Raw genomic sequence first — 22,590 nt, 5'->3', positions numbered from 1 at the left:
GTGGACACTGAATAGTGCACTGTACATCCAAACCGTCATCGAACCCATCGTTCTACCATTCCTAGACCGGCAAGGGAACATGCTGTTCCAACAGGACAATGCACGTCCGCATGTATCCCGTGCCACCCAACGTGCTCTAGAAGGTGTAAGTCAACTACCCTGGCCAGCAAGATCTCCGGATCTGTCCCCCATTGAGCATGTTTGTGACTGGATGAAGCGTCGTCTCACGCGGTCTGCACGTGCAGCACGAACGCTGGTCCAACTGAGGCGCCAGGTGGAAATGGCATGGCAAGCCGTTCCACAGGACTACATCCAGCATCTGTACGATCGTCTCCATGGGAGAATATCAGCCTGCATTTCTGCGAAAGGTGGATATACACTGTACTAGTGCCGACATTGTGCATGCTCTGTTGGCTGTGTCTATGTGCCTGTGGTTCTGTCAGTGTGATCATGTGATGTATCTGACCCCAGGAATGTGTCAATAAAGTTTCCCCTTCCTGGGACAATGAATTCACGGTGTTCTTATTTCAATTTCCATGAGTGTAGAAAGGTTCCTATATGGCTTTATTTTGAGGGAAACATAGGTCTGCACACTTGTACGTATTTCAGTTGTGACAGTCAGTAGACAGGTATTTTGTTATTGCTCATTGCATCACTTTCTCCAGGATATTTCGCTAACAAATCTCAGAACGTTTCTGTTTGCAGAAGGTATGAGGGGAAGCATATTGTTCAACATCCTAGTATTTAGTCGAGCGAAATTTACGCACCCAGTCCTTCTGAGAAGGATAGGACAATATTTGCGGGTCTGGATTCATTAACAGCTGTCTGGTGCAGCAAGCAATGAGATGTTGGTCAGGAACAGTACAGCCTGGGTAAAGGTTTGTGACCCTGTGGCAGCTGTTGACATGCAGTCCGGTTGAGGAGGCGCCATCAGGGTGTAGACAAGAGTTAAACATCCTATATCCCTCCGTAGATCGATGGGTGTCAGCACGATTATTTTGGGAGCAGTACACCTGTGACTTACTTCCACCAACACGATAAGACAACCAAGACGTAGAACACAATTAGCACTGGATGTCATCAACTATTTGACGATAGTTACCACCCATTTTGTATTTTAGGGAGTGGCTTCCTAGCCTGTCGGAAGCCTATAGTGATATCATTGAAGCATCTGTTTTTGTTGCCTGGCGAGTGTAATCTTACTGCATAAAAAGGGACTCATGATTAATTTAACTAACAAGAATATCAATTAATACCAGTGATGTTCTGCCTGGTGGGTGGAAGCGATGGCTTGGGTACCACGGATATCATTCAAGACTTGGAGCGGTGATCAAGGGTTTTTTCGTTGTGGCGAGATCTTTTAATGGGAAGGGGGAAGGAACCCATGTGCTGACTGGGGAAAACCGCCCTGAATGTATGCAATCAGCACTAGCAAAGTGTGTTGATACTACTTTGTCCCACTACTCACATTCCATTGTTCAGTAGACCATAGGCCTCATAGGAAAACTAATACAAACTTATATTATAGTAAACATTATTATCACATATTCCACTGTATGCATACCACTCAGTCCTTGCAAAAATCATGATAGCCTGAAAATTTTTCATTTCTAACTCCATATCAAGACCACTAGAGACTGGCTATTACAGATTAAACGTTCAAATGGTTCAAATGGCTCTGAGCACTATGGGACTCAACTGCTGTGGTCATTAGTGCCCTAGAACTTAGAACTACTTAAACTTAACCAACCTAAAGACATCGCACACATCCATGCCCGAGGCAGAATTCGAACCTGCGACCGTAACAGTCGCTTGGTTCCGGACTGCGCGCCTAGAACCGCGAGACCACCGCTGCCGGCTGATTAAACGTTATGGCTCCTTAAACCAATTACGACTCACGGCTGTTCGGATTTTTTGATGCACACACTAACTTTCTGCTCTCTTCCCACATCATCAGTGCTTCCCTGTTTCACTGATATATGAATTTCGAACCTGACCAGGACGCGATTCTACGTAACGTTTTACAATAGCATTTTTTTGGCATTTATAGAAACTACTACTGCTACAAACTTAGGCAAAAAAAACACAACAACAATATAATCGTCACATGACTTGAAAATGACAAACATTTTCCAAAAATTTTTAATAAGTCAACATAGCAAACAATTAATACACATAATTGTTATCTTGGTATGTACTTAGTGTGGATACATTATAAACTGCCCACGTCAGAAGACCGGACTCATGCTACACTGTGCATTGACATCTGGTGCAACGTACCTCTTGTACCCTACCAATCTACGCCGAACAGAATCGCTGATGTACTGGTTTCCAAAGGTGGATCAACAAGGTATGAAACAGGTGATTAAAATACTTTAGGTCATCAGTATCAGTAACTCCTGTCCGTGCCTCTATTAGGATCAAAATGACAGGATGTGAAGTAGTCACTGTAGAAAATTAAAATATAAATAACGTACAGAACTGTCCAGTAATGTCACCATTACAGATAATTACTAAGTCAAACACATGAGCTGTTAACATTATTTACGTTATTTGCTGCTTCAGATAACTTATCAGCTATTGGTCAAAGACTATGATCCATCAGTATGAAAGTACCGATCATTTGTGAAGACTTGCCTCTCGTCTTTGTCAGTCAAAGGTATTAAGGCTGTCATGTTTCATATACATATGTCGTCAAGCAACAGTTACACCTGCCTGTTAATTACAGCTCAGTGGTGGAACCTCCCCACAAAACGTAGATGTTTGATAGCAAAACTATTAATGATGAACTTACCATCTTCCATTTAGTATCAGCTCTACATATTCATCTAACACAGAGGTGGCAAAAGTTATGGAATAGTGATATGCACATAGACAGCGGTACTGTCGCGTACATAAGGTATAAAGGGGCATCGCATTTACGGTGCTGCCATTTGGGCACGGGTGATTCATGTGAAACGGTTTCCGACGTGACTATGGCGGCACGACTGGAATTAACAGACTTTGAACTCTGAATGGTAGGCAGAACTAGAGACATAGGAAATTCCATTTCTGAAATCTTTAGGATGGTCAGGATTTTGAGATCCATTGTGTCAAGAGAGTGCCGAGAATACCAAATTTCAGGCATTATCTCTCACCAGAGAGAAAGCAGTGGCCGACGACCTTCACTTAATGACAGAGAGCAGCGGCGTTTGCGTAGAGTTTTCAGTGCTAACATACAAGAGACACTGCCTGAAATAACCGCAGAAATAAATGTTGGATGTACGATCAGCGTATCCGTTAAAAAAGTGCGGTGAAATTTGGCGCAACAGATGCCCGTTTCGAGTGCCTTTGCTAACGGCACATCGCCTACAACGCCTCTCCTGGACTCGTGACCACCTTGGTTGGACCTATACGATTGGAAAACCGTGGCCTGGTCAGATGAGTGCCGATTTCAGTTTTTAAAAGCCGATGGTAGGTTTCCAGTGTGGTACAGGTCTCACGAAGCCATGTGCTCGAGTTGGCACTTTGCCAGATCGTGGCGACTCCATAATAGTGTGGGCTGTGTTTACATGGAATGGACTAGGTCCTGGTCATGGACTTCATGTTCCGAAACAGCGATGGAATTTTTATGGACGACAATGAGCCATGTCAGCAGGCCACATCTGTTCGCGACTGATTTGAAGAACATTCTGGACAATTCGAGCGAATTATTTTACCACCCAGCGAAAATTAGAGGACATAATCGAGAAACCGATTCGTGTACAAAATCCTGCACCGGCAATATTTTCGCAGTTATCGACTGCTATAGTGGCAGCATGGCTCAGTATTTCAGCAAGGGGCTTCCAACGACTTGTTGAGTCCAAGGCACGTTGATTTACTGCACTACACCGGGCAAAAGTAGGTCCGAAACAACATTACGAGGTATCCCATTAATTTTGTCACTTCAGTATACAACCTGTGCCGTCATTAAGTTCAGATGTTATCAAATCACGTGCTAAGGCTCAGGCTACTCTCGCTGGCCTCATGTGTCAAGGTTACGTTGCACTTATGATATAAAACAGTCTATCCAGAGATAGGTATGAAGAAGGTATAAATGTCACAAAGTGACAAGCTATTTCCTATAAATCCGTACTGCAACTAACACTGCAGATTCCCCGTCCCCTTTCCACCTTGTTTTATCTGAGCTAACGTTTCATCACTAATAGACGCGCGAGATTGACCTACCATGCCATTCAAAATTCTTTTGTTCGGAACGACAATGCAGTTGTAATAGCCGCTCATATTTATCTTTTCTATACAGGGTGCATCAAAAAGAATCATATTCATAACTATATTGTTTGAGTTGTGTGCGTGAACAAAGTACTATTCGAAAGAGCAAACTCTCGAGTTTTACATGGTTCCCGATAGGTAGCAGCAGTGTGCGCCCGCTTCAGTTGTAGTAAAAATTGTATCGGGACATTAGAAAGTGTATTGAGTTCTACGTTTTGCACAGTGCGGGTCAACAATAGTTGTTTCGCGTGACTTTCGTACTAGGTATCGCGTGGATCCTCTTACAGCACAGAGCATTAGACGATGGCATGAACAATTCCGAGAAACAAGCTGTTTGTGTAAAGGCAAATCGCCACGCCGTCCCCGAGTATCCTACACAGTCGAAAGCATCCGCAAGGAGTCCTCAGAAATCCGTTCGCCCTGCAGCTCGACAGCTCAACATGCTACCGATGTCCGTCTGGCGTGTGTTGCGTCGACATTTACACATGAAACCATACAAAATTCAGCTACTGCAAGCTCTTCGTGAAGGTGACCACGTGTGGAATTCTGTAATTCCGTTCTTGGCAAGATGGAGGATGACAGTTTTCTTCCACACTTAGTATTTAGTGACGAGGCAACATTCAATTTAAATGAAAAATGTGAACCGCCATAGTGTGAGAATATGGGGTACGGAACAACCACATGAAGTTGTTCAACATGAGAGGGACTCTCCAAAATTTAATGGTTTGTGCAATTTCACGGGAAAACGTGTACGGCCCCTTTTTCTTTGCCGAGAACACTACACTAAAGCACGTCTTTCGATTTGCTTGAGAACTTTATTTTCACACAGTTGGAGACTGATTCTAATGACTTCTTTCACCAACAGGATACGACACCGCCACACTGGCATATGAAAGTGCGGGAATTTTTAAATGAAATGATTACTGAACGATGGATCGGTCGCACTGGACCAAATGAATCAGCCTTGCATTACTGGCCTCCAAGGTCACCGGACGTCACGTCTTGTGGGGGTTTATAAAAATCACTGTTTATGTGCCTCCGTTACCAACAAATGGGAGCACCTGTGGAAGCTGTACTCAAGATGTGCTCGCTCCAGTTGCGACGGGTCAGGCTCTTATCGCGCAGTTTCCTTTCCCTGAAAGAAAATCCACCTACCTCGTTTCTTAGGTAGTTGCTGCACTCGCCTCTCCTGATAGCAGCTACTGGAAAAATTGCAGAAAAGCAGTGTTGAAGAAACTGCAATTTAATAGCCGCTCACCGGAGGCCGCGATACATGTTTGCTGAAATACAATCTATGAGCAATCTTCCTAAATAAATTGAGTTATTGGAATGGTAGTAATTGTTTACTCAAACGAGAACGCGAAGTTGGTAATTCTATTTAAGCTCTTTATTGTCTTTAAGCCTGATCATCAGCCCGCTAATCTACGTTTGAAGAAAGTTCAGTTCACAATTCTATCCACACTCAAACCCCGCCAGAATTAGCTTTCAAAGTTACGGAATTTACTTAACTGCAACACAGACGATTTTCTAACATACACGTTTGCAGTCGATGTTCAATAATAGTTCGTTTTTTAACGTTAATGCTCGCCATAAGCACTTAGTAAAAGTTTACGAAGTACCGCCACGCTTTTAATTATTAAAGTTACTCGCGTCTTTCGCGGAACGAAAAGTCACAACTCACTCAAACTCACACTACGCGTTACTGGACTCTTCCAGTCTCAAATCGCACAGTACCGAACCGATGAAGCCGTTTTATGACTTCATTTTACACATTATTCGCGAGGACACATCAAGCATGTCTCTTCTCGATCACAGTTCCTTCGCGACTCCCCTCCACTCGCGACTCACTCTCCTAGTCTGCTAACCGTCCTCGCATCTCATTGGCTCACACATCACACAGCCAATCAGAATTAACTCTTTGGGTGCGCCTCGCGCCAAAATCTAGCACGCACCAGTCATGACTTCTGAATCATTTACGTCATGATTTCTTGTTACACAAGATTTACTGTATAATTTAACAAACCGAAAGGAAAACTAGACTTTACTTTATTTCCAGAAATTATTTAAATACTCGCGAACGTTCTGGCTGCTTGTACAATACCATACACTCTTGGACATCCGACATTCACTAAGATGGGGAACCACTGGCGACTCTGTTCCCACGGTTACATCGTCTGAACACTTGCGAGTTCCAACCTAGATTTTATACACTTGCAAAGAATGGCGAATGTCCCTCTTTCATTCACTCAGGCACACTCATTCACTCTCACCTACTCATATAAAATAACTGTTCACAAAAATTCAAAACATTTATGGTTTTAACAAAGTTATAGGTGAATTTCTAAAAGTAAAATTCTCAAAATAAATACAAAAGCACGGAAGGTGATTTTGTTTCATAGTTGGATGGTCACTGAAGGTGATCTATACATAATGGTATTTATTTAGACTCGAAAATTGTAGAAATTTGCGTTTTCTGTAAGATTTTTCTAATTTCCAAAATATGCAGGTTTCAAAGCTCAAATTTGGATGACTTATTTTTATTCATAACAGAAACTAGTATATTAACTTTTAATTTCCTCAGGTTCCTCAGTTAGAAGTTATTAAAGATGAAAGTTCCACGTTATACACGCGGCTAGTTAGCGCACAGGTCTTACATTCTCACGGTACAGACATGCCATATGGTCGTGACGTCAGACGAACGGACACCGGTAATCTGCCCGCTACAGCACATATGCTAATCTGATGGCTACTTTACAGTCTGTCTACATTTCACAGTAAATATTTGATAGAAAACTGTGCGCTCGCACTAGTTGCGACGCCACACAGTGTGAGAACAATTTGAATATGGCACTGACATATGCCGTGCATCTCAAGAAGGGCATATTGATCACTTATGAAAAAAAGCCAGTTTCCCGTTCATCAAAAAACAAAATTCTTTCTATATGTTTATTATATAGACCTGCCAAATTGGATGACTCTGATACACCATGTACTTTAAGAAATGTGTCGTGGGAGTGATTGCTGGCCGGCCGCGGTAGTCTCGCGGTTCTAGGCGCTCAGTCCGGAACCGCGCGACTGCTACGGTCGCAGGTTCGAATCCTGCCTCGGGCATGAATGTGTGTGACGTCCTTAGGTTAGCTAGGTTTAAGTAGTTCTGAGTTCTCGGGGACTGATGACCAGAGATGTTAAGTCCCATAGTGCTCAGAGCCATTTGAACAAGTGATTGCTGAATGAAAGCCGTAGGTAAGCTAACTCCACCACAGATTTTTACCAAGTGTTCGTTCACTGTTGTGGAGAGTTGTAATAGAGGCTCACTAGATTACGAAACATTTAAGGCCTTTGACTTTGACCGATCTGACTAAATAAAACAAATGCAACGGAAACGCTAAAATCCAGGACAATCCTGTAACGACGACCTATTTGCTGCACTTCAGCCTGCATTTTCAGTTAGTCACTTGTTTAACATGTTAGCACTCTGAGGAATGGGATTCGGAACTTCCTTCATTGACAAATAACTTGACCATCATAAATATAGTGATTTATTGCCAATGATAAGTAGTGAAAAGAAAGTTATCAACAGTCCCCGCTTATTAATCTTAACTGCTATAGCCCCATACTTATACATGAGGTAGAGGAATAAAGTGAATTTATATAACAATCAGCCGGCCGCGGTGGTTTAGCGGTTCTAGGCTCAGTCCGGAACCGCGCGACTGCTACGGTCGCAGGTTCGAATCCTGCCTCGGGCATGGGTGTGTGTGATGTCCTTAGGTTAGTTAGGTTTAAGTGGTTCTACGTTCCAGGGGACTAATGACCACAGATGTTAAGTCCCATAGTGCTCAGAGTCATTTGAACCATATATAACAATCAGCATTGCAAAGCCTCTTTATATACACTCCTGGAAATGGAAAAAAGAACACATTGACACCGTGTGTCAGACCCACCATACTTGCTCCGGAAACTGCGAGAGGGCTGTACAAGCAATGATCACACGCACGGCACAGCGGACACACCAGGAACCGCGGTGTTGGCCGTCGAATGGCGCTAGCTGCGCAGCATTTGTGCACCGCCGCCGTCATTGTCAGCCAGTTTGCCGTGGCTTACGGAGCTCCATCGCAGTCTTTAACACTGGTAGCATGCCGCGACAGCGTGGACGTGAACCGTATGTGCAGTTGACGGACTTTGAGCGAGGGCGTATAGTGGGCATGCGGGAGGCCGGGTGGACGTACCGCCGAATTGCTCAACACGTGGGGCGTGAGGTCTCCACAGTACATCGATGTTGTCGCCAGTGGTCGGCGGAAGGTGCACGTGCCCGTCGACCTGGGACCGGACCGCAGCGACGCACGGATGCACGCCAAGACCGTAGGATCCTACGCAGTGCCGTAGGGGATCGCACCGCCACTTCCCAGCAAATTAGGGACACTGTTGCTACTGGGGTATCGGCGAGGACCATTCGCAACCGTCTCCATGAAGCTGGGCTACGGTCCCGCACACCGTTAGGCCGTCTTCCGCTCACGCCCCAACATCGTGCAGCCCGCCTCCAGTGATGCCGCGACTGGCGTGAATGGAGGGACGAATGGAGACGTGTCGTCTTCAGCGATGAGAGTCGCTTCTGGCTTGGTGCCAATGATGCTCGTATGCGTGTTTGGCGCCTTGCAGGTGAGCGCCACAATCAGGACTGCATACGACCGAGGCACACAGGGCCAACACCCGGCATCATGGTGTGGGGAGCGATCTTCTACACTGGCCGTACACCTCTGGTGATCGTCGAGGGGACACTGAATAGTGTACGGTACATCCAAACCGTCATCGAACCCATCGTTCTACCATTCCTAGACCGGCAACGGAACTTGCTGTTCCAACAGGACAATGCACGTCTGCATGTATCCCGTGCCACTAGAAGGTGTAAGTCAACTACCCTGGCCAGCAAGATCTCCGGATCTGTCCTCCATTGAGCATGTTTGTGACTGGATGAAGCGTCGTCTCACGCGGTGTGCACGTCTAGCACGAACGCTGGTCCAACTGAGGCGCCAGGTGGAAATGGCATGGCAAGCCGTTCCACAGGACTACATCCAGCATCTCTACGATCGTCTCCATGGGAGAATAGCAGCCTGCATTGCTGCGAAATGTGGATATACACTGTACTAGTGCCGACATTGTGCATGCTCTGTTGCCTGTGTCTATGTGCCTGTGGTTCTGTCAGTGTGATCATGTGATGTATCTGACCCCAGGAATGTGTCAATAAAGTTTCCCCTTCCTGGGACAATTATTGCACCGTGTTCTTATTTCAATTTCCAGGAGTGTATATAGATTACGATCTGCTTGAGGATGGATTTATCGTCATGCAGAAGCGTCGAACTGTGAAATCAACAGTGAAATGCAAGAGGGGAAAGCTGTGGCTTGCATTAACAGTAGAAGTCCTAGAAGGATCCTATGATTGCCAAATGAAGTGGCCGCTAACTAAATAGCGTTGATGGCTGAGGACATGCCATTCCGCAACGTACCGTCTTGAGAACTGAGAACTCGCTCAGCACCACGACTGCATAAAACTGGATCAATTCCCCGCACATCCAGCAGAATTTAATGATTCTATAGGGAAAGAATCGGTTCAAATCTAACCACGACGAACATAAGTAGACCGTCTACACAAACGGATGCAAGACCCTAAAACATACTGAATGCGTGATACAAAGTTTCACTCGAAATAGAAAAGTAATTTAAATAGAAATTTAGTCACTCGATACGCCTGAAGGTGCTAACACCAACAGGCTTAAACGCGTCCTAACGCACAAGGTATAAGCCGATTTAAAATTACGTCTCCACTTTTCAGCTCAGCATCCAACTCACCGGTCGCTCAAAGCAGTGTGTCCTTTAAATACTTTTCTAGCAACACTTCGACGCAATTCCCAGCGTTACTTCCCTATAGAGGAGGCGGCTAACTGACCAATCTCCAATGCCCACCTAAAGCATGATGCACAAACCCAATAACAGAACCTGGAAAATCGTAGGCGTTCGTAGGCCTAAGTACTTTTACAGCAGCGAAAGCTTCGAGAAGGCTCTCTAACATTTTACTTGGCAAACTACAGGACCTATCAAACAAGAGTTTAAAGGCAGCGAGAAAGTTCGGCTTTGCCTTTGAGACTTGGTCCGCTAACTAAATTTAAAAATGAAAGCCGACCGAACTCTCTCTAGCCTCCCTGAGAAGAAAAGAAACGGAACCTTTACTGAATTTGAAGTAGACCACCATACGCCAGTTTTATGTGGGTTGCTACCCCTAGGATGATGCATGAGAAGACATGCGGCTGTTTATTACAAACGATTTTACAGCAAAGTAAAACAAAACAAATGTCCTACAGAATACTTTCTCCGAGTATCGAAGTCTAAAAGAAATATGAACTTGATAGAAGAAATAAATGTAGGAGAGTATCAAATTATCAAATGACAAAATTATGCAAGAGGTACAAAAATAACGTACATCTTTCACAGTCTAAGGCAAACAAACGAAACGACACTGCACTTCATGCTAGGGGGGCATTACCTGAATTTTTTTTGTTGCCCTATAAACCTAACTAATAACAAATAGGTTTCATAGATTACTTTGGAAAGTAGGCAGCTCATATGACTAAAAATATTTCTGCATAGTTTTGCTTGGTTCCATAATTACTGAAACAGTTATTTTCGAATATTATCCATTTGTCTACCTTTATTTCGCACCGTTTAAACACCAGTCGAGTGTACGGCCCATCTCTGTGGTTGCTTAGATCAGTACTTCTGGAACATTGTTTAATTCATGAACTTTTCTTGCCCTCTTTCTTCCATGTCGGTGGATGATATGGAAACGTAAGCTGATCAGCACTGACGGGCGACAATTCTTTTTTTTCCTTCTGGTGTATTTAATGGTGTTAACTATAAATTCAGTTTATTTCTGAATTAAATACCTTTACCTTTATGCATCTTTATAGGATGCTTTCTCATATAAACCCTAATCTGTATGGCATAAAGTTTCCGTGAAACACGCAGTAACTATGAAATTTTCTGGATAACTTTCTCGCAACTGGTCTGTCTGGTTATACAGAAAGATTCTTGTACAAGATCACTATGGAGCTGTAGGGCTGGCCTCAGATTCTCTGTGAGTCTTTCTGTCACTTCGCTGTAACATCGACTCTTCGTTTAAGTGTTGTTCATCAGTTTGATAGTTACCTCTTATTTCAAATGCATTTCGTACGTGGGAATGTACACCGGTCTATAGAGCGTTTGTTGCTATAGGTACACTTTCCTTTATAAGTAAGAGATTCTTCCATGAATTTTGCACAGCACACAAACAGTACTTACAGGTGTAAGTAACTAGAATTTATTTAATTTAAAAAAAAGAATGAGCTGTTACATTTTAACCCTCATGTTTAGAAGAATCAAGTTCTATGGTTAATTATCTCAATTTTTACCACAGTTTTTAATAGATTTGGAAAATTCTTGAATTTCAGACACCTGTAAGTATAGTTTGTACGCTGTGCACAATTTATCGATGAATCTCAGACTTATGAAGGGAAGTGTGCCTACAGCACAAATGCAGCCAATGATAAGTGCAAAAATGATAAAATTTCACACGTAAAAAAAATTAATTTTGTAATGATTTTGACTTCCATTGGTATAAAATGTCCTGTGGTGCTTGTCCTATCCTCCAAGTCAGCCCGCTTGACGTCCTATCTCCCCCCCCCCCCCCCTCTTTAAGGTATCTAAAAAAAAATGGCTCTGAGCACTATGGGACTTAACATCTGTGGTCATCAGCCCCCTAGAACGTAGAACTACTTAAACCTAACTAACCTAAGGACATCACACACATCCATGCCCGATGCAGGATTCGAACCTGCGACCGTAGCGGTCACGCGGTTCCAGACTGAAGTGCCTAGAACCGCACGGCCTCACCGGCCGGCTTTAAGGTATCTCCGTAGAACTTGAACTGTCTGTTTCAGTTAATACTATTAATATGCTGAGATAAGGCCAACAGACAGGCCATTCCATTAAGGGTATCTCGAGCAATATTAGTAAGTGCGAGACAAAATTTTCTTCTTGAATTATTCATTGGTTACTAAGAGCCACTGGACATTTAAATTATAAAATCTTAAAAATTCTTTCGGATGCACCAGTCATAACTTATATTTCCCATATTTATTACCGCTACGAACATAAAAGCGCCATTTCTGTACTCAAATTTTTTATTTGTTCTCTGAATTAACGTCTTCTCTCACTGAAATAACAATGGACCGGTAGCCTAGTCGTTCATCTCAGAGAAGCTGTATTCCTCCAACAAAGAAAAAAACGGTATTAGGATGTGAGGCGTAAAATAAAATTCCACTTTTTAGATCACTTACCACCATAAAGAGATCGCGTATGGCCGTTTTCCGAACAGTAAAGTGGATGTGTGAAAACCACAACACGAGCAAAGGTACACGTGCAGACTTTAAACAACGGAATGCTTCAGAGGGCTCGGACTGAATACTAATTACGACAGAAACACGGTCGTATTTATGCTTAAGGAATCGTCATACCATTTGTCTAAAGCGATTTAGTGAAACCCCTGAAATCCTAAGTAAGAACTTTTCATTTCTAACTGCCTTTTTGTCGGCCGTTAGACACCGACGACCCTTTCTTTTTTCCCTAAATCAGAGTGGCCGAATAGTGAAATGAGCCCTGTTCCTCGACAATATGAACCCATCGTCTAACACTGCGCCAACTAGCTCTGAGCATCTCCCTCCCTTTAGATGAAAAATATGAATAACGATAATTGTCTTCTGGAAAACACAGAAAAATGTTATTTGCTAGAAGGCGAACCTTGCCAGTCACGTTTTATACAAGTACAGGCGTAGAGCTTAAAAAGCTAAAATGAAAAACAATCGCGTTAATTAATTCTCTTTGATGTCCACAAGCATTTGATACTCCTCTAAGAAGCTGTCCGGTAAATAAATTAATTTCTAGGAGATACGCTGTCAGATACGTAAATGCTCAAATATTGCTTAAGCGTCAGACTGCAGTTATTTATCCTAGACAGAATCACATCACTGCATGTATCTCTTCAACAAGTTACTTCAGATCATTCCCTGTAATATAATGATTCGTAAATGATATTGCTAGTGACTTCTTACTGTACACGAACTATACTGAGTAAACCCGAACTCCATCGACAAAATTTCAGAAGTGCTAGAATAGATCAACACAAGAAAAAAAATGCCTAGCTAACGTGGGCTCTGAAATGGATACCTGAAGAGTCAAGTGCACTTCATCTTCGCTATGTGGGACACGTCTCTTTCCCCTGAAAGCTTTTCGTTTTCCATACTTTGAGATTTAGTAGTACGAGCTAGAAACGAAACACTTCCCCAACAGGCCATCAAGACCCAACGGGACCGATCGACCGCTGTGTCATTCTCAGACCATAGGCGTCACTGGTTGCGGAGATGGAGGGGCATGTCGTCGGCACACCGCTCTCCTGGCCGTACGTCAGTTTACGACACCGGAACCACTACTTCTCAATCAAACAGCTCCTCAGTTTGCCTCATAAGGGCTGAGTGCACCCCGCTTGCCAAGAGTGCTCGGCAGACCAGATAGTCACGCATTAAAGTGCTAGCCCAGTCCGACAGCGCTTAACTTCGGTGATCTGACGTGAACCGGTGTTACCACTGCGGCAAGGCCGTTGGCTGTATGGGCTCAACCTAGAAGAAATTATCGAATAAAAGTTGACTCTATAGAATATACATGATGAGCTATGAGTTCCTGTTCTTCGCTACTGTAAAACACATCTCTACGGAACGAGTGCTCATATCTCTTAAGGTATGTACACTCCTGGAAATGGAAAAAAGAACACATTGACACCCGTGTGTCAGACCCACCATACTTGCTCCGGACACTGCGAGAGGGCTGTACAAGCAATGATCACACGCACGGCACAGCGGACACACCAGGAACCGCGGTGTTGGCCGTCGAATGGCGCTAGCTGCGCAGCATTTGTGCACCGCCGCCGTCAGTGTCAGCCAGTTTGCCGTGGCATACGAAGCTCCATCGCAGTCTTTAACACTGGTAGCATGCCGCGACAGCGTGGACGTGAACCATATGTGCAGTTGACGGACTTTGAGCGAGGGCGTATAGTGGGCATGCGGGAGCCTGGGTGGACGTACCGCCGAATTGCTCAACACGTGGGGCGTGAGGTCTCCACAGTACATCGATGTTGTCGCCAGTGGTCGGCGGAAGGTGCACGTGCCCGTCGACCTGGGACCGGACCGCAGCGACGCACGGATGCACGCCAAGACCGTAGGATCCTACGCAGTGCCGTAGGGGACCGCACCGCCACTTCCCAGCAAATTAGGGACACTGTTGTTCCTGGGGTATCGGCGAGAACCATTCGCAACCGTCTCCATGAAGCTGGGCTACGGTCCCGCACACCGTTAGGCCGTCTTCCGCTCACGCCCCAACATCGTGCAGCCCGCCTCCAGTGGTGTCGCGACAGGCGTGAATGGAGGGACGAATGGAGACGTGTCGTCTTCAGTGATGAGAGTCGCTTCTGCCTTGGTGCCAATGATGGTCGTATGCGTGTTTGGCGCCGTGCAGGTGAGCGCCTCAATCAGGACTGCATACGACCGAGGCACACAGGGCCAACACCCGGCATCATGGTGTGGGGGGCGATCTCTTACACTGGCCGTACACCTCTGGTGATCGTCGAGGGGACACTGAATAGTGCACGGTACATCCAAACCGTCATCGAACCCATCGTTCTACCATTCCTAGACCGGCAAGGGAACTTGCTGTTCCAACAGGACAATGCACGTCCGCATGTATCCCGTGCCACCCAACGTGCTCTAGAAGGTGTAAGTCAACTACCCTGGCCAGCAAGATCTCCGGATCTGTCCCCCATTGAGCATGTTTGGGACTGGATGAAGCGTCGTCTCACGCGGTCTGCACGTCCAGCACGAACGCTGGTCCAACTGAGGCGCCAGGTGGAAATGGCATGGCATGCCGTTCCATGGACTACATCCAGCATCTCTACGATCGTCTCCATGGGAGAATAGCAGCCTGCATTGCTGCGAAAGGTGGATATACACTGTACTAGTGCCGACATTGTGCATGCTCTGTTGCCTGTGTCTATGTGCCTGTGGTTCTGTCAGTGTGATCATGTGATGTATCTGACCCCAGGAATGTGTCAATAAAGTTTCCCCTTCCTGGGACAATGAATTCACGGTGTTCTTATTTCAATTTCCAGGAGTGTATTTTAGAGCCCACATTTACCGGACATTTTTTACCTTGCTTTGCTCCATGACACGAGAGATGTTCAGTAATTAATGCAACCCCTTCCTTCTGAGAGCAGGTTGGCTTTTTAAGGATTCCAATGCACCATATTATTCCCCACTCTTTTAGCTACAAAAAAGTATATTTTTCAACATAATCTACGGTCAATGCGACAGCCATACGCCATCTTATTGGGAGGGCGTGTATATTCGCATTGTACCAGTCTACTGGTCGATGTCGGAGCCAATGCCTTGCTGTATCAATAACCTTCCCGCAGCATGTATCTTTCATTGGGCGAAACGGATGGAAGTCTTCTGTTAGGCGGGGAACCCAGCGGGTACAAAACTTTGAGTGCCCCAGCTGGTGAACGAATTTTTCAGCACTACCAACAGACACCACCAGTTGAGCAGCGAGGTGATTGATTGTAATCTGTCGATCACCTCGAATGACAGTGTCTGCACGTTCCGACACTGCAGTAGTCACAGCTGTGGGCGGTCGGCCAGCACGCGGGAGTTCGGACAGGTTTAGGAGATCTTGTTGCGATCACAACTGACACCTCGGCCAACGACTCACCGTGCTTTTGTTCACTGCCAGGTCTCCGTAGACATTCTTCTGCGCTTATGAATATCTGAGATCCTCTGGCTTTCCGTCAAAATAAACTCAAAAACAGCTCTCTGCTTGGAAAGCACCTCCGTTACAGACGCAATTTTGAAAGCTGCATATAGCGACGCCATCAATCGGGACTTCATGAAACTATAGGGGCTGAAGGGGTAAGATTCCATGATATCACACCAACAAATCCAGAATTTTTTCATCCGAAACTGGCGGAGAAAAGAAAAGTGTTGCATTACCTATCGAATGCCACTCGTACCTCCTCGAATGCCGCTCGAAACCAAAGAGTTTACAGTAAAAAAGACGTGTTCGACAGTATCTAAGATGAACAAGTCCTCACAGCTCTTGAGATATGCAATTTATAGCCCGTGTTTAGTGGACATTTTTTACGTGTTTAGGTCCATACTTCCACCTCCTAAAGTTTGTTGGTGGAGTTCAGGTTCATCCTGTAGTTAATTTGTGACAAGAAATTACTGCAACAATTTTTATGAAAATTGTAAAAAGATAACACTTTCTAATGAGGATTGCTGCTTACAAAGGAACGCTTCCGTTCGTAAAAACCTGTAGTCAGATTTTATGTAAGTTTTTCCACATTACTTTATAATGTCATGCTTGGTTTAATACTCTTAGGGGAACGGAAGTTTGCCACATTACGCGTTGAGTCCCTCTGTTAATTGCTGCCTTGTTATCATTCTGTGTATTTTAATATGCTAGATGACTCTTCGTTGTCCAACACAAGTACGTCAGTCTACTAACTATATTCCTGAAACAGTCATTGTAAAAAAGAATATTTAAGAAATATGTCACTTGTTAGATATCTTGTAGCATTTGCAGAACTGCACAACTGTGCAATTGCGTTAGATTATATTATCTAATTTGATTAAAAAAACTTATCGAAAACAGAGCTATTTATAATGTCTTTTAATAAAAAAAATTTAGTGATCTCAATAAGCTTCCTGTTACGGTGAACAGTAATGATGTTTACCGATGGACTATATTCAGACATCTTCTCAATTTTCAATAACACTGACTACTATCGACCGAATATATGGGAACATAGTGACAAAAATACAACTAGATCCCATACAGAAAAGAAAATTTACATATTTATCCGTAAACCTAAAACTTACGTTAAATTTAACGAATCCATGACACGGTATAAACGAAGATTGAAAACAGAATTCTGAATAAAGAATTTACGTCAAAACTTAGAATAGTTTTCAGCTGCACAAATTTGATATATCACTTGTAAACCGAACTCACATCATGCCCCACGATACAGACACAATTATCAATTTAGCAGCAGTCTGAAAAAGAGTCAGAGCATATACTCGATAGTGACTACAAGCAAGAGTATCTCCACTCACCCCTGCTCTCCTTCCAACTCTAAATTCCAAATAGCTTTGGGTTATAACCTCTTCCAGCAGCGTTGTACCTTCAGTTCGCTATGGTTTTTGCTCGTGTTACTGTCAATATCATAAAGTGACAAAATGTGAATGCAAAAAATACTCACATACCTGCATGACAGCCAAACAATGCATACAGATCACATACGATCTAATTTATCTGAGTTAAGTAAATTGTAGGTAGTAGGTACCTATTATTATACACTCTTGCCTACCCTACGTACTCCTTAAAGTGAAAGGCTAAGCTTCATCTAGCAAACTGCTGCTTATACAGCTCAAGAGGTACACAGCAATATCACGAGAAGCCACCACCCCACAGGCACATGACTCCCCAGGCGCCCTCTCAGGTCGAAGCAGCAACCACCAGACGGAGCTTGCAAACCAAAACTATGTTATACTTGCGCAGCACATCATATCCACCCACCGGCAGTGTTTCCTGCCACAGAGAGCGTTATCAACCGTGGAGCACCTTTCTTCCACAAAATACAGGTGTGGACGGGGATCTTTCTGCCAACACGGACAACAATCGACCCACTGCCAACGCTCGTTCAGTTCTGCCACAGCTCCACCACAGTTCCTGCAGTTACATTACGCAGCACCTTTCCGGCAGGTCTGTTACAAGACTACTACAGCTTCGTCTCTTCTACTCGCAAGTTACAGAGCTCTAAAGTGACCCCAGTTCTGACGTGGAAGCTGTTTACGGAGTAATTGGAACAGTTACCAACGAATGTCTGCGAAATACTTTCATTTATAGCGACTAAATCATAGACTACCAAGAGACAGTAAAGTTATTAGATTCAGTTGTGTTAGGTATAGGACTCCATTGCCCTGCATCCAACTGCTGAAAAGTGTATGTATTGTAAATATTCATTGTTAATAAATGATATTTACGCTTTTAAATTGCGTTGCCACCTTATAGCGGACAATAGTAGAAATGTCATTTTCTGCTAACGCAGATGTTTGGGCTGAATGGGTAGTGACATTCAATAATAACAACCCAAGACTGGTGAGGAGGAGAAAGGTTTGAGACCAGTATCTCATTACTGTTGATGAGATCAAAGTTTCACAATTACTGCAAAAACTTTTCCCCTTCCCAACACTGGTGCCAAGGCAAAATGTTTTTGGTCCAGCACAAAATGTTGGCGACAAGGAATAAAGTGACAACGAGGCAGTGCAAACCCACATGGTTAACCTCGTCAATAATGGCGACAAGCAAGAGCCAAAAGTGGCAAAAACACGGAAATAAGCGGGTTTCTTCCATTATTTTTAGTGCATTTTTTACTTCCACTTTCGCGACAATACGTAATTATTACGTTTTACGACTGCTTACCCCTTTCCTTTGTAGTAAGATTTTTCAGAATTTTGAAAATTACTTTTATTATGTGTTTCAGACATGAATCAACCAGAATGATCTTAGAGCACATAGCGATTGGTGGATGCCTCGTTAAATACCGGGTAACTGAGCTACGGCGGAAAATTATCTTCAGTGTGCCGAGCCGTGTACAGACTTCAGTTACCTCCGAGTCTACACGCTGCAGTGTTTGTCCGTCGTCTCAGAGACTTAAGCTCCGTAGGCTGCGTCTGGACTCTATATAGGCATCACGGAGAGGCACAGTGACACGACTTTAATATTTTAGAGGACTTAATAATTCAAACGTCCAACTGTGCTGGACATTCACAAAAAAGAAGCATCATTTAAGTTCAGTGTTTTTCGTATTCAATAAATACCATTTTATTACAAATGTTTGGGAATCCTTCTGATTGATGATCACCTACACCGTCGTCCTGCATATCCGTCAATGGAACTATCAGAAAACCAGGAGCACATGGCAACCCTCTTAGCCCGACATGGTGAAGGCCAAAAGGATCTACAACAATTTAAGATATCGCCACCACCCTTACCGGCATACAATCTGAAACTTGAGAACTGAAACGATTGTATTCAACGTCTGAACCAGCCCTTCCATCAAGCATCATGTATCAAGTGATGTGTAACGAGATTTATTCTTACCAACGCCGGCCGCAGTGTGTGATGTCCTTAGGTTAGTTAGGTTTAAGTAGTTCTAAGTTCTAGGGGACCGATGACCTCAGATGTTACGTCCCAAAGTGCTCAGAGCCATTTGAACTAAATTTAGAAAAATATACATTTTAACAACGCTGTGAAACTGACACATATACATGTTCAAAACAATTCTCTGTCCTACGTCACCTCCTATTATATTCCGGCAGACCATCAATGCCCGAACTGGTGTGAGCAGTACAAAATTGCACAAAGTAAGTAAGTTTACTAGTAGGTGGCGTTTGTAGCAGTCTGAGTTTCATTACAGGCTAAACTGCTTTAGCTGGCCGTTGTGGCCGTGCGGTTCTAGGCGCTTCAGTTTGGAACCGCGCGACCGCTACGGTCGCAGGTTCGAATCCTGCCTCGGGCATGGATGGGTGTGATGTCCTTAGGTTAGTTAGGTTTAAGTAGTTCTAAGTTCTAGGGGACTGATGACCTGATGTTAAGTCCCATAGTGCTCAGAGCCATTTGAACCACATTCTTACCAACGTTTTTAGACCCCATTGCATTTCAACTTGTCCAGAAACTGTCGCCTATCTGCGAACCTGCCACACTCTCCTGTTCTGCCATTAAAGATATAGTCGAGAAATATTTTGATTCGCAAGTCCATGTTGCTGCTTCCGGAGACAGATTGTGTCAATGTTTCAATAAGTCAAATGAAAGCTATAAAGAGTAAATTACTCAGTTACAGGTCGCAATTAGGGTGTATAAATTTCATTGCGAAAATGGTCAACGTAAGACATCATACGCAGATTCTCTAATCTGAGATATTATTTCTGGCGTTCCCCTAAGGTAGTGTTACAGGCCCTTTGCTGTTCCTTATCTATATAAACGATTTCGGAGACAATCTGAACAGCCGTCTTCGGTTGTTTGCAGATGACGCTGTCGTTTATCGACTAATAAAGTCATCAGAAGATCAAAACAAACTTCAAAACGATTTAGAAAAGATACCCTAATTGTGCTAAAAGCGGCAGTTGAACCTTAATAACGAAAAGTGTGAGGTCATCCACATGAGTGCTAAAAAGAACTTGTTAAACTTCGGTTTCACGATAAGTCAGTTTAATCTACAAGCCGTAAATTCAACTAAATATCTAGGTATTACAATTATGTACAACTTAAATTGGAAGGAACACATAGAAAATCTTGTGGGGAAGGCTAACCAAAGACTATGTTTTATTGGCAGATGAACCCCCTGCCAGGCACTTAAATGTGATTTTCAGAGAATCCATGTAGATGTAGATACACTCCTCAGACAAATTAAAGGAGAACCTGCTTAGTCTCACAAACCCGAATTTACAAGACATTCTGTCTTTAAGCATAGGAACAAACGCATTTACATCCCAACCACGAAGTTACTGCACTTTGCCTCCCATGACCGTTATCGAAAGCACTTAGTGACATTACAGTAAACAAGCACAGTGTTGACTAAGAAAAATTCAGCGTACTGTCAGTCTTGTCAGATCAGTTGTTCATATACTAGCAAGTGGTTCAACGTATTGTGTAATATCACAGTACTGCAGTGTTATCCATAATCATGAATACCTCTGAGGGTGGAAAACAGAGGAAGATGTCGCGAAAGTGGACATTCAGGCGAGAAACAGCTCATATTCCAAGTTTTACAGTTTTTCCAGAAAGAAAAGAAGTACAATCAGGTAAAGATACCGCTACATAATGAGATGTTACAAGCACAAATACTGGGAGGGAATTAAGCAAAAACAGTAAAATGCAGTTTGAAAGACTTTAAAAAGCGGAAGAAACAAGGGAAAACTCTAACACGTGTAGAAAACAAAGGCGTTCTAGAAAAGTAGTTTTATCTGCGCTTGCAGAATAGAAATGCTGAATACAGGTCCAAAAACAATTTCTTGTACTCACCAAAACGAAACAATAATAAAGTCACCCAAAAGAACAATAGAATCGATCCCAACTGCGAATCGTCACAAAAATACAAATAATAATAGAAAAGACCAGACTCTTCACGGGGAGAGATCACAATCAAACAATTCTACAATGCTAAGACGTTCGTCGACTATATCACATGCATCTGTAAGAGATCGGTCAGCCGACTGTGGCTGCCGGGGAGGCAACTCAGTATACTTCCAGGAGGTGCTTCGAATTGCCCTTTGCCGCAAGTGCGCCGCCTCGTAAAGCCTGTTTGGCGGATATATCTGCCGGAACTATTTGCGACCACGTGCCTGGCTTATCAGAGTAGTTCCTGGGCTAGCTGCGACCTGTCGTGAAGCTGCACTGCAGGTTGGTGGTCACTGGCGGCAGTTGGTGGAGACCAGGTGTTGTGTTGTGTTGTGCTGTGTTATGGCCGCCGGTAAATATTTGTGTTGACAACACAGACGACGTAGGTTTTCGTATATGAAGATGGTATCTGTTCTTTCGGATACCTTCTTCATATAGTTAAGGTTAGCCAGCCATTGACCTTCTTCGTCTGTGCGGATGCATGCATATTGCCCGAACTCTTACGGGACTCAGAAAGATTGTTTGCCGCGAGTAATGAGAATTGTGGGCAGGGTGGCTTAGTTGGATAGAGCGTCTGCCATGTAAGCAGTAGATTCCGGGTTCTAGTCCCGGTTGGAGTACACATTTTCAACTGTCCCCGTCGATTTATATCAAAGCCTGTCAGCAGCGTAGGGTCTTGATTTAATTATCGTAGGTTTCGCGATGAATATATCCCCTGTGCTGCAGACATCCCGTGTTCGTTGGACGTAAATTGGGATGCCGATGCAGCAGGGGCTGCGATGTCAGAAGTGGGCGGCCACACCAGTAGTTCCGCTAGATAAAGTACTTATTCGAAGAAAATGTTTGGAATATTATGAGCAGAAGAAGGAAATCCCAACATTGAGAAATATGCTTATACACTCCTGGAAACTGAAATAAGAACACCGTGAATTCATTGTCCCAGGAAGGGGAAACTTTGTTGACACATTCCTGGGGTCAGATACATCACATGATCACACTGACAGAACCACAGGCACATAGACACAG

This window comes from Schistocerca gregaria, chromosome X (genome assembly GCF_023897955.1).
Source record: "Schistocerca gregaria isolate iqSchGreg1 chromosome X, iqSchGreg1.2, whole genome shotgun sequence".
Taxonomy (NCBI): domain Eukaryota; kingdom Metazoa; phylum Arthropoda; class Insecta; order Orthoptera; family Acrididae; genus Schistocerca; species Schistocerca gregaria.
This window is presented reverse-complemented; position numbering follows the sequence as displayed.